The sequence below is a fragment of the Dasypus novemcinctus genome, chromosome 4 (assembly GCF_030445035.2).
Source record: "Dasypus novemcinctus isolate mDasNov1 chromosome 4, mDasNov1.1.hap2, whole genome shotgun sequence".
Lineage (NCBI taxonomy): Eukaryota > Metazoa > Chordata > Mammalia > Cingulata > Dasypodidae > Dasypus > Dasypus novemcinctus.
Genome location: NC_080676.1, coordinates 94,640,415 through 94,654,142, shown reverse-complemented (window position 1 = coordinate 94,654,142; position 13,728 = coordinate 94,640,415). Strand labels below are relative to the sequence as shown.

Sequence of the window (13,728 nt, the reverse complement as noted above, 5' to 3'; positions counted from 1 at the left end):
TATGATAGCTAACCTATTGACAAAAAAAATAATAATAATAATCCAAGCTGATAAAAGCCTGTCTTGGCCACTTTTAGCCAGGTCAGGCTGTAAAATCATAACACGATGCACGACTTTTCATGGGGCACCACACGGCACCGATTAAAAAAAAAACAAACCCTCACTTCCATATCCAGTGGAGTTGTAGTTTATTACCATAACCCTCCCAAGTCAAAAGGACACCAGTTTTAAGCCTTGCAACTTGGTCCAAGAAGGGTTTCTACCCTTTACCCCACTCTTCTGGGCCTCTCTATCTGTCTTCTCCTACTGTCTACAGGTCCCGAACATTAGAAAATAGAAAATGTGATGATCTTTGTGTGTCTCTGTAAAATGTGTGTATGTGTGCGTGTGTTTGGGTGTAACAGGCTTCCTGTTTGGTGGCGCGGCCTGTCCGTCAAGACGCGGGCCAATGGTAGGCTGCCTTATATAAAATGAGTGTTTTCAGTCTCTCCGGGTTGCATGTACTGTATGTGGAGCAGTGTACAGTGAAGCGGAGGCAGAGCGGCTCCGCGAGCTCCTCTCTACTTTCCCATAGAGAAACCCTGACTGGCCGCTGAGGGCGAGCCACACACACACACCCTCACGCCCGGCGAGCCCGGGAGGTAAGCGCCCCCCATCCCCAGCCCTTCCCGGGCGCTCTCCCCACACTTTCTGTTTTCATACTCACTTGCGAGCCGCCGGGCTGCAGCCCCAAGGACTCCGCGGCAGGAGCAGCGGCGGCGGCGGCGGCAGCCGGTAGGGTGGACTTGAGGAAGACGGAGGGAACCCCGCGCGTCCGAAGCCGTCGCCAGCCGGCCGTATCCCTGGGCACTTTCCCCCTCCGCCAAAACTTTGGGTCGGGAGAGGTTGGAGGCGAGGGTCGCGGCGCCCGCGCCGGCGGGCGGCGGGGGACGAGGAGGCAGTGCCCTGCGAGCAGGAGGCTGGGGGCCGGGCTGGGGAGTAGTAGGCCAGCCAGTGCCAGGCTGCGTTTGCAACCAGCACCTCTCGGCACACAGGCAGCGCTGCTCGAGAGGGGCACGGGAGCCGGGGAGCGGGCAAGAGCCGCGGGAGGAAAACAACAACAGAGCCCTCACGCCGGCGGGCGGCTCCTGGCCGCCCGGGGAGCCCTAAACTTCATCTTGGCGAAAGTACGTGGATCCTAGCTCGGGCTCGACTGCCGGGGAGGTGGGGCCTGGGGAGCTAGGGCAGGGGAGGAAGGTACTAGGATCCAGTCCTCAGTGGATTTATTGAACATTTCGTTTGCGTTGGTGACCAGAAACAGCAGCCCAGTTGCTCGTTCATCTGGAGAGTTGGGATTTGGGTGTTCCGGCCCCGCGGATCGGTGCCCTCTCACCTCCCCCCCCCCCCCCCCCCCCCCCCGCACTAACCAAATGCGCGGCGAGTAGAGAAAGTGCTGTTTTAGTGCCAGAGTAGCCAGGAGGAAGAATAGGGGGAGAGAGGGAAGAGGGCGAGGGAGAAGGGGAGAGAGACAGAAGAGAGAGGGAAAGAGGGGAGGTTTGGGGGGAGGAGAACGAGAGAACGAGAACGGGAGGGAAGAGAGGAGGGGGAAGAGGAGGGAGGCTGTGTCAGGATTTTGCTTGAATGTAGGATTATGTTGTGTCAATAAGTTTAAGGTGGAGAGAGCGAGGCTGGGGGTGGTGGCGGAGGGGAGGAAGAAGGCCTTGGCTGTTTAAAGTCTTATTTCTGAAGGTAAGTTATGGCATTGCATGGTAGCGATGACAGAAAACTTGCAGATCTTTTATCCGGGGATGGGGTCGATGCCTCTAGAAAGAGCTCCCCAGTCCTCTTAAGCCACACTCGTTACACTGTTATTTGCTGCGATCCGGGTCGCTGGTAAATTAACTGAAATCAGACTCGAGGTTTCTTTTCCTCCTCCACCTTGTCTCGCTCGCTCGCCCTCAGAAATTCAATATTTTTTATTTTTTGGTATTGTCTGAAACTTAACGTAACTGAGACCAAACCCGAGTTCTGTAAGGTACAAGGACCCTGAATCTAAGGATCTGGAACACGTTTACGTGTGAAATATCTGCGATCATTTCTGCTAAATGAGGAAGGTAAAACGAAACGATGCAAAAAGCTAAGACAACATGTACGACAGAGGGGGGGGGAGAGGGAGAAACGGAGAGAGAAGCTATTTTTTGCTTTCCTTTCTGTAGAAAGGAAAAATAAAGCGTGCATTCCCCTTCCCTGCCAATGTGTAGAGTCTAGTCAATATTTTAACTGTCTGAGGACAAATAAGCCCAGGTGGATCTTGTTGAAAAGTTTCGCGAGGAGGGGAGGAGGTGGGGGGGTGGACGGAGGGGAAGGTGGGTGGAGGTTGTGGGGGATGGGGACGGAGCGAGCTCTGCCTCTGCTAATGGTCATTGGCCTGGGGCTTTGAAACCATTGCCTGTCCTGCTAATGACACGTCCAGTTCTAGTCTCCCTGCCGCAGACGCCGGGCTGCGGTTCGCGGGGCTGGCTGGCGGGGACTGGGGTACTTTCCCCGTGCGGGGATCGGCGTTCTTCGTCATCTCCTGGGGTTGCCCACTCGCGGCGTGAGGGCCCCCACGCGCGCCCCCTTCCCCTGCGCGCCACCGCCACCTCTGCTCGCGCTACTTTTGTGGCTAGTCCGCGGCGACGGTGCGCCCGGGGTGCCCGGCGCGGACGTCCCTGTGCGGCCACCCCGCACTCGGCCCCAGGCGCCCAGCGCCGCGGGGTCCAAGCCTGGAATGGCAGCGCCGGCCCGGTGGCGGCGGTGCCTCCCCGGGGGGCAGCGGAGGCAGCGGTGGTGGCGGCGGGATCTTCGCTGGGGCCCGCGGGAGGAGGAGGAGGAGGAGGAGGAGAAGAGGGAGGAGGAGGGGAAGGAGGAGGAAGAGGAGGAGAGGGAGGTGTTTTCTGTCCAGATCGCCGCCACTTGGAGCGGGCATGGGGACGGAGACACCCCACTCGTTGCTCCGCCGCTATGGAAAGGTGTTTAGCAGACTTTTACGCCCGGAGTGTGGTATTTGCACTTCATTTTTTTTTTTCTCCCCCCTCTTCCCCAAAGCAAGATGGACTCTATTCCCTTTCTTTTTCTCCCTCTGCTCTGTCTTGTCAGCCTTTAAGATCGACATTTTGTACTAAGATGCAAAGTTGATGGTGACCAGCAGCAAAGCTGGGGTGGGATCCCTCGCTCCCTCCCTTCTCCCCATTTCCTAGCTCCCCCCACCCCGATCTAGCAGACCTGGTGGCCCTGCACTTGCTGCGGGGGGTGCTCTGGCGAATGTGTTTTTCCTGGTCGGTTCACAATTTCTAATCTCAAGATTGCGACCGGGGCCAGGCATTTGGACGACATCTGTGGACGCCCAGGTCTGCAGGGCTGAGGGCTACATTACCTGGATCCTCTGTCGCCGCCGCCGCCGTGCCACCTCCTGCCGGCTCCTAGGCACGGCACAGACGCGGGCTGCCTATTGATCCTATGATTTGGGTCCTGGTATATTTCGGGGGAACGGCATTCACTTGTGCAAGTTGATCGCGGTGTGAGTTTTGCGTTTGTAGAATGGATCAACTTTCTGCTTTGTACATACGGGGAGTAGAGAGTGAGGATGCTGGAGGCACCCTAGAGTGCCAGCTGGGCTGCTTTCCATTCTCTGCCTTTGGATACTGGGAACCTTTCCTGACCCACGATTCCGTTCCTGCGTGCAGCGTGGAGAGAGGGAAGGGATTGGTGGGGAACTAAACTCCTAGGTTTCTGGGTTCTTCTTTCATAAATGTTAAGGGTACTTGGGACTTTATTGTAAAACCCTACCATACTGATGATGTACCTTATTTGACACTTTATAGGTCACTATCATATGACAAAGGGTTTGCCGCAGTTCACCTTCCACCCTGTGTACTTTTCCATTTGCCTTCCTGAGTAAGTATGCAAACTCTTCATACAGGGAAGTGGGATGGTTATTAGTAAAGTACTGATATAAGGGTCCTTATTGTTCTTACAGAGAAGATGCTGTATTGGGGTTGCAATACCCCAGAAAGTTTGTCTTACTGAATTTCTCACAGCAGAAGTCAAATTATGATTCTTGGTATTTAGAATTCATTTGGGGATTATTATTTTAAGATGGTGATTTTAAATGTTCTCTAATGATTGTCTGCACATGTTCATCATTTGAAAACTTATTGTCAAAATAGGCATTTTAATTGATGCCATTTTACACAGAGTTGAAGGCCTGTGAAATTTAATGCTAGACAATACTTTAGAAAGATTGCAGGTTATGAGTGGAGAGAATTGTTAAAGACCCAAGGAAATATTGTGAAGAAGTCCTCTCTATAGTGACTGACATTTACTTATTCTTTGCCAGGCTCTCTTTTTTGAGTAACCTGTGATGTCTGGACTGTTAACTTTTGGGGTGGGAAAGGATGGATTGGGTAGTGTAGTAAATCTAGCTCTCAGCTACAGTACGTGAGCTAGATTCCAAAGGCAGATACCTGTGTCCAAATTGATCATAATTTTATTTGAAATTAGGAACGTTTTAACAGTCTGTACAATAAACAGCAACTTTGAGATCTGCTGTTAAGTGCCTTTTTCAGATAGATGCCGTCAAATGGAAAAATTGATGAAATACTTGTGAGACAGCAAGCATCTAAAAGTTTATTTCCTGACCAATGCAGGAACCACAATTCAGGAAGGACTTCCAGTATCCAAAGCAGAGAATGGGGAGTAGCTCAGCTGAAATTCTAGGGTGCCTCCAGCATCCTCATTCCCTACTCCCTGTACAAAGCAGAAAGTTGATCCATTCTGCAAGCACAAAAACCACACAGCAATCAACTTGCACATTTTATCATCTATTTTATGATAAAATGGTTGATGTGAAAACTGAGGTTTTAAAGACCATTTTAAAGCAATGTGGTGAGTCCAAACTGTAGAGGATCAACTTGCAACTTTTCCCTTCTGTTGTAAGGAATATCCCATGTACTCTGGGTTGCTCATACGTTAAGAAAATTAGTTGTACTAAATTGAGTAAATAAGCTTTATAATATTATCATTGTGAAGATGGAGATTGTATTTTGTGAATGAAATTGAATTTAGTTTTCCATGGGAGAAAAATTTAATGACCTTGTATTTTCTTTCCTAGCTTGCTGGACTATTATTTACCTTATCAAAACATTGTGCTTGAGTAGTAAGAGACATTGAGTATGAAGACCAGGCCCTTTTGGTAGTCTCTACACTGTAGCAAATAGACTTTGACAATAGTAAGGGCTTTAGATGATTCATATAATAAAAGCTCTGTGTCCAGCATTTTTTTATGGACTGTAACTATTACATTATTTCAGATAATTATGTGCTTCATTCAGTTGGCAATTTCATAATAAGCCACATATATAGTAGGTCAGTTGGAGTGGTCAGAATGAGATAGATCTATAAGATGAAGTTAGTTCACACTAAAATATGTGAATTTTGGTGTTGGATTTTTTTAAAGCTTGTTTGGAGAGAAGTTTTTCAATTTTGAACATATGGCAAGAGTATTTCAAAATGCATTCCTGATTACTAAACTCCACCACATGTATACATGTGAGGCACATTATTTTGTTCACTGGACCAAACTTATAATGTTAGTTTTTTACCCATGGAAATATATATATTTGACCAATTCTAAAATTAATATGGAAATTAGTCATTTCCAGAATAAAAGTTATCTGATGAGCTTTTGCATTTCTTTGAGATATGAAATGACTGTTTCATTAAGAACAGTATTTTCAAGAACAGTCTTGGTCTTTGAAGTCAGAGAAGTAGATTTTAAAGTGTAAAACTTGTAATATTGATCTAATAAGTCACACTGACAATGAGGTACCCGTTATTTGCATTTAAAATGTATTTATTAGATTTTAGGCTTTATTATCATAATAAGTTAAAGATGTTTTTGCTTTTTATATAATGAAGAGTTTCCAAACTTCTCATTTTATTATTATTCATATTTCCTAGTAAGTTTTGAAATTGAAATCTTAATTTGCATTTCATGTGTAATGCTAGCTGCTGTTTCTTAGTGTTGCATCTCTGAATGTACTGAGGCACTTTTAGGAAGAATCTTCCGCTATAGACTTAGATAGTAAAAGAAAAATTGCTATTTTGAGATCTGATTTTAAATTTGTCTTGAACTTTGTACTCAGATTCAAAGAAAAAGATGTTCTAGGCTTAAAATTTTGATAGATTCTATTTTAACATAATTTTTAAAACATATAACACCTTGATCTTTAGACCTGTTCTTTATGCTTAATCTTTTGAAACAGAAAATTTGTTTAGACTGAGTTCAGAACATAGCTTTGAGTGAAAGAGATGATGTACGTATGATTATGGTTTGCCTGTGCTGTGAGTAACTCTGTAATTGATAAGTTTTCTGTTTTAACTCCTGGGAACAATAGGTGTTAAAATAATGTGATGAAACTCATAAAAATCAACCTCATTTGGCTTAAGTATTGATAAAGCCACATTTTCCAATAAAATTGCAGACACAATTACTAAATAGCCTCAACCACCATACTTCAACTATACTTTCTCTGACATTTCTCTAACGAACACAGGTTAAAAAGGAAGGGTCATATGTGTAAATGGATCTTACTATGAATATCAATTACTTTTAATTAGAAATCTTTAATAGAATTAGTAAAGGCTTCATGTCTCGAGCCCACTTCAAATGTCTCATTACCAGCATGCCTTTTTTTGCTGTACTAAAGAAAATCCCTGAAATTATTATTAGTATTTCATAAATGTGCTGAAAATTTAAAAAATTAGGATATTTAAATACTCTAAATTACTAAATTTATATAATTAATTTTGGCATATTGCATCACCATGTGTGGCATAAATATATTCTAAGATTTAAAATTAAAAAGGTACTTAAGATGAAGACACTTTTCTTGAACTTGTGGTTTAAAGTCCACCTCGTATATTTTTTTAACATTTCCCCATTCAGGGCACTTTTAAAATAGGTCTGCTAGGCATATAATATTTCTCCTATATTTTTTATCAGATTCCTTCCTCTCAGTATGAAATGAAAACCACCTAACTCCAGCAAAAACATTGTAACTTAACTGCTTCATTTTTATCATATGCTCCAGGTAATGTGATTCAGGCGGTCCTTAACTATACTTTGAGGACCATTGCTCTGAAGGTAGTTTGTAAGAACAAAGGCTAAAAACACTGAATGAATGATTTTACAGCTTGAAGGGTCAGTGACTGTAATTCAGTCAGAAGGTCTGTACTTCCTAAAGGGCAGTCACACATACTTGAATTGTAGATATTCTGTATTTTTTTAAGTCCTACCAGCGGAAAGAACTTTTCCAGTACCACTTCACTTGACATTCACATGTGTTTCATCTTGTCCCTTAGAAGGCAATTATAGTTCCTTGAAATGCCAGTACATCATTTTTAAACTATAAAGATAGACACAGGAAATTCGCATGTATTAATGGGGATTGTTTTTTTTTTCCTTTTAAAAAGATGAGAAAGTAAGTACTAGTTATATGAGAAAAATGCAAAAGTAAAGTATTCTATCTAAAAGTACATATAAATAGAGAGAAGATAAGAGAATGAGGGAATAAAAAAATCTTAAATGTTTAAATATAGACCATGAAGTACTGACACACCTACCAAAATATAAACTTAATAATTTCAAATATGTGAGTCTGTTCAAGTATCTAGATAATGAAATAACTTAAGACAGTGAAGAAGTTGTATAAAAATACAGAGTAAAACTTAGCAAGAATGAGTTGAATTTTATGAAGTCTTAAATCTTGAAAGAGTTGTAAAATGTTGATTAAATAGTTAAACAAATTGTCAAACAGAGTCCTCAGATAAAAAGGTTAAGGAGTAAAACAGAAGCTCCTGAAATGGGAGAATTGAAATGCTAAAAAGGACATAGAATTTTATATTTTTTTTTGTAAAAAAATAGGTAAGCTAATGATTGATAACTTATTTTAAAGGAGACATAAGAACTAGGATCAAAATTGTTTAAAGCAGCTATGTCTCTACCATTGTTCTTTATTTTTTAAATAAAAAAATTATTTTAGTAACATATATACAACCTAAAATTTCCTCCTTTAACCATATTCAAGTGACTGAAACCTATGGTAAGAAACACCTTACATCCCAATCCACATATAAAAGCTGAAACAGTACTAAGAATAATGCTCTCTGATATTTTCTATTCCTAACTAATCTTTACAAAACTTATCTCTCCCATGCTATTTTATTTCAAAAAAAAATAGACACCCACTAAATTGAACTTATAGTTTGAAAAACACCAACCTTAGAGTACTTGCTAAAATGGAAGTTCCCAGGCCCCAATCCTAGCTTGTCCGACTCCTTGTTCTGTGGCCCAGAAAACTGTGTTTTAACAATACGGTAGATGATTTTGAAGCTAGTGGGTGGTATAAGGGATGAATAGCTAAAGACTGAATGGGAGACATGCGTTGTATGTGGTGTTAGAGTTCATTGTTGTTGAGGTCCCTTCCAGCTTCCAGCTTCTGTAGCTGTATTTCAGTCTTCATATTTGCATTACTGAGAGTGCCCTCATCACCCTCTGTAGATATTGCCCTAGTAGCAGGTGTTGTGTAAAGAGCATGGGCTTTGACAACCTTTAAAGAGCCCTGCTGCCTCTTGCTTACCAGCTGAGGGACCTTGAGCATACCTTACCTAGTCTCTTGAAGCTTCATTATTTTACGTGTAAAATGGGAGTATTACTATTGACCAGGCAAAGTTGTATCAACAAGACAATAATGTATGTAATGACTCTTAACTCACAGTTCGTTCTCAAGATACGTCAGTTTTTATGGTTCTGTCTCACCTCACCTTGGCCCCTACTAAGTTTGAAATTTATTGACACTGTGCCTTTTAATTTTTGTTTTCTCTGAAATGATTGTTAGCCCTGTCATGACACACTGGTGCATTTTTGACTAGTTGTGAGGTGTTTGACAAGTAATATGTTACTGAAGGAAATAAGAAAAACCTGAAATGACAAAGAAAAGAAAAGCTGAGACATACCACAGTTAAATAGAGTGTTTCTTCAGGTTCGGGAAGTGGTTTTCCCAAGTCTTTAAAAATCAGAGTCACACAGCATCGGACGAGAGAACAGCTCTTTCATATTTCAAGGTATTCAGTTGACACCACTGGACCCTTTCTCGGATGGCATTAATATATCTTAGAATGTCTTGGAGCATTAGTTCTCAACTTTTCCCACCAAGACACATGTGAATGATGTTTATATGTTAGACATTATGATTTCCCTGATTGTAGATAGGGAGGATTTATCCTGGTCAATGTTCTCAAAACCACTCCTTTTCTTAACACGAAAGCATATTGGAATACAAGTGATAATGAAGCTATCATAATGAAAACCTTGCATATATATATGTATGTGTGTATATATATACACACACACACATACCTATAACACATACATGTATGTATGTTATATATGTATATATATGCCAAATTTTATATATATATATATATAAAATCATTTTCAATTTTTGGTACTGTGTTTGTAATTTAATGGCTTGCAACACTCTTCTCACAACTAGTTAAAACTCACCTTTGTGTAAAAGCATGAAAATTGTTCTCATTATGTTCGGAGGATTTAACAAATTGCACTGCATAAAGTAGACACTTAATAGGGGCAAACTAAGGAGAAAATGAATGGAAAATAACCAATTCCCGAAATCTCAAACAATCTAAAAACCAAAAGCTAGTGAGCATGCAACACCTCATAAAATGTAGAGGAAGTACAGAAGACTACAGGTATCAGAGTAGTCAAATAGTATTATCTTACTCAAATACACACTGCTTCTAACATAGAAATTTATTTTTAAGTAGTGTCACTATTTAGCCAAATAAATGAATAAATTAAAAGTAAGTAACTTTGCACTTTTAATTTTTAAGGACATGGCCAATATGGCATGAACATCTTCCTACTTTGCTGTACTTTTAATTTACCATACGCTCTGATTTCTGATAAATTAATACATTCTATGTACTTTGAAAATGCTTTTATAGTTTCATCTAAAACTCTGAAAAATTAATATTTTTCCCCTTTAAGTTAGGCATCAAAACTCACTTCATGGCAAAATCTGACCTGAGCTGTTATGGGAAGGTTTGAAGTAGTTTTAGAGCCCATTTAGAAAAAAATATTCACAGATTTTGCTGTGAAATAGTAATATGATTATAGACTGCTGCCCTAGATCTAGCTATGGCTATTATATAATTTGTGCTATATGTACCATTTTACCTTTTTAAAATCTACAAAAATATGAATCCTGAAGCATACCTAGAGTTTAAGGGTTTCAAATAGAGGATTGTGATTTCTGTCATATTGACTTCCTTAGTCTGCAGAGTAAAATTATCTGTTATTGCTCCATCCAGCACAATGAAAATCATTTTGCTAATTTTGATCAATGATCATTTGCACATTTTGAGTTCATTGTAAGAATCGTGGCCGATTTCTTAACATTGTGTATATTAACTCAATCCAACCGTCTTTTGAAACCCAGGGACTCCAAATATAAGGGTGTAATATATGATGCTGTAAAATCAGGTAAGAAAAGTGGTATTTGCACCTTCTATGTTGAGCAGAGTGAAAGGCTCCTGGTTAAGAAAAAACACAGGACACAATTAAATCAATCTTTCTTATCCATTTTGCCATTGTGATTCCTTTGTTTCTGTTGTGGTAGTTTTTAGTTTTATTAAATAAAAACACAATGAAATCTTCTTAACATTTGAAACCTTATGTTGAATGGCTATTATATAATAGTGAACAAAATTCATTATAGTTTACTGTTTTTAAAGGTTTCATGAATGGATTATATTTCCTCTTTTTTCATAGCCACTTGCACCTTGCTTTTAATCTATCAGGAAAGTAAAAATAGAAAGTGCCTTCTACAAATTTAATCTGTTCTCAGGCAAGAATGTTTTCGGTTTGTAATTGTTTTATAGAGGTTCTAGGTACCTTTAGTTTCAGTAATTAATGATGAAATGTTAAGTTAGGACTTTATTTTTTACTTTTAATCTCCTCCAAAAACACCATGGAAAACTAAAACGTGTGATGTGAGGAAGAGTATGTGACACTCTAGAAATAGAATAATAGCTATTTCTTGTCTGTTATTATGGTAAGACTTATATCAGTCTTCATTTGGTATACACTGAAACTACTAATGGCTAAAGAAAATTTTCCTTCTTTCATTTTTATTGAAATGACTATATCCCTTAGTGTAGGAAAGCCACAGATTGAGTAATTCAGAGGGAGACTTACTTGCTGCTGATTTTTTTAAATATTAAAAAATATTAAAATATTTACTATTAAAAAAATGTTGAGGTTTTTTCAGTTCTTGGTGTACCTCTCAAAACTTACCGAAGTGTGGATAACATTTTCATGGACTGCAAAGGTAATATAGTGGAATATGGAGCAAAATGAGAAAGTATCTACGTACAAATGTCAAGCTTTATCTTTTGAGTTACTAAAGTTATAGTAATAACCCCCTTTCCCTCCCTTCATCTATTTCTCTGTTTATCAATCTTAGTCCATCATTGTATTCGTTAAGATCTGTAGTACTGCCTACAGATGTTTGCAAATGGGAGTTTGGAGTTGAAATTTTTTATGTTTATTTGAATTTAAGAATTAGTTGAGTCCTTTAGTATTTATCACTACACATGTAATAAGATTCTTGATAAATGAGTTTGAGACTTATACAATTCCCTACATATAAGTGTCATTTGAGCAGGATTATCAGGTGCCTTTAGAAGAGCAATGTGAAATCAGGACACCTGTTGTTTTTATGAAATAAATTGAAGTAAACTCCTTATGCCAAACATTTTTGTTCTGTAGGGTGACAGAATAACTATACTGTTTCATTTATATTTAAGGGGATGTCGAATGCCGTTTTTAGAAGAGTTCTCCAAAAATAGTATTTTACATTGGGAGGAAGGGAGAAAGATAATTTGGGCTGAGGGACAGACTTAAGGCACATGTTTTATTTATACTACCTTATTCATTTATCACAACTTTCTGATGAGAAGGTAACCCTGTTTTAATGGCAGTAAACCAAGTCTCAAGTTAAGTAAGTTGTCGAAGGTTACACAGCTTGTGAGTCACAGTACCATGCTTAGAATGCCTTTTTGTAGTGTCTCTTTCTCCTGGGGTGTCTCTATATTTGCCCGCTTTTAGGGCCACATTCCGAGATGTTAGAAATGAAAGACTGGGATGACTTTCAGCCAAGAATTTCCAATTTTTCTTTCTCCCGAAAGAGAAATCTTATCCCTTTGGAAGTGATAGTGTTGGCATTCTGTTGCTATCATTCCTAAGGGGCTGGGAGAAAAAGCTAGGATCTGTGGTAAATTCTCATCTCTGAGGTCTCCCTCAGAGATGAAAAAAGTCCAATACTTAGTTTACAAATTGATGTTTAGCCAGTTTTCTTTCTAGTTGGTATATCTACTGTAGAAATATGTAATATCAACTTAATTATTTTTAATATTTATTAATTCCTCTGATATGCCAGTAGAAATCATTCCTTCTTTCGTCGGGAATTGACTTTTCCTAGCTGAATATTCTATGATTTTTTTACTCTGGCAACTTTAATATTTAATTAGTGAATATATTTTACTAGAAGAATATAACAATATAACATGGATCGATTTCTGACATATTTACTTTGAAGAGAAAGTCTGTATTAGTGGAAAGATTAGTAAGTAGGTTCTTGGCCTTCACTTCAGATTGATGATCAGACATGAAGTAGATACAAGGTCAGTCAGAGTTGTAATTCATCAGTTTTGGAAGTAAGCCTATGGACACTTTATATTTCTTAAAAAAAATTCCTATTTCTGCTGTGATAAAGAGAAGATATTTTATACATTACGCTTTTGTATATAAGTAGCAAATCATTTAGAAAATAAAAAGTAACATGTTGCTTTTTTGCACTAAGAGCCCTATTCAGCTGAAATTAAGTTCTTTTGTCTTTGCAAATTCAGCAATTGAGAGCCTAATTCAGATATAGAAGATAAAATTTTGTCATTCTTTAACTTTTAAATGACTTCTCTTTCTCTGATCCATGAAACATGTAAATCAGTGGTTATCTAATTTTGCAAAGTGGATTTTGCAGATGATTATCCTACTAAGAGTATGCTCTTCTTGCATTGTTTTAGCTGAATGATACTTTACCAAGGTGTTGGACTTGCAGTTGTTGTGTTTCATCTCCCTACCATATTCCACTTCCAAATTGTTCTCATTTCAAGTAGGTTGTTAAACTGAATTAATTTAAGTGTTAAGGCATTTGACATTTTTTCTTTCCACTTGTTTTCTTGGGTCACATTCAAAGAGTAACATTTTGTAATTAAATAATTTGGTCAAGTGACTCTGTAGCAATACTATAGTTTAATTCAACCTTCATGAACTAAAAGTGGTGCAGCGTGTTGGTTAAACTTAGGGATTATAAAGATGAGTATGAAACAGTACTTGTCCTCAAAGCATGTTCTACTGGTTGGAAAAGGACAGTCCATGTAACTATAATGTAGGTCATTCTGTGCTAATTGTAATAGATGTGGTGTAAAAATAGTGCTGAGTAAATACCAGTGAAAAACTGGCTAATTCGACATAGGAGCTGGATGTTGAAATGTGTAGCTTGCTTATGGTAGTTTGCCCTAATTGCCACTAGGGTTATAAAACTAATTTGGCCCAAGCACTGGAGT

General features: G+C 39.5%; 1 protein-coding gene across 11 annotated transcripts in view; it reads left to right on the top strand.

The window, feature by feature from the left end:
* The first annotated feature begins 482 nt into the window (after positions 1–482).
* The window catches only part of BBX (BBX high mobility group box domain containing), a 282,876-nt gene continuing 269,630 nt past the window's right edge, over positions 483–13,728 (top strand). For 4 of the 11 annotated variants that reach the window (XM_004477500.5, XM_004477495.5, XM_058295903.2 and 1 more), the window contains exons 1-2: positions 483–641; positions 3,843–3,915. The gene's annotated coding sequence lies outside the window, so the exon portion shown is untranslated. Of the gene's footprint in view, positions 775–1,034; positions 1,167–1,642; positions 1,729–2,917; positions 3,022–3,842; positions 3,916–13,728 lie in introns of those variants that run through there. The other 7 variants (XM_058295902.2, XM_004477499.5, XM_058295899.2 and 4 more) reach the window with 4 other exon arrangements.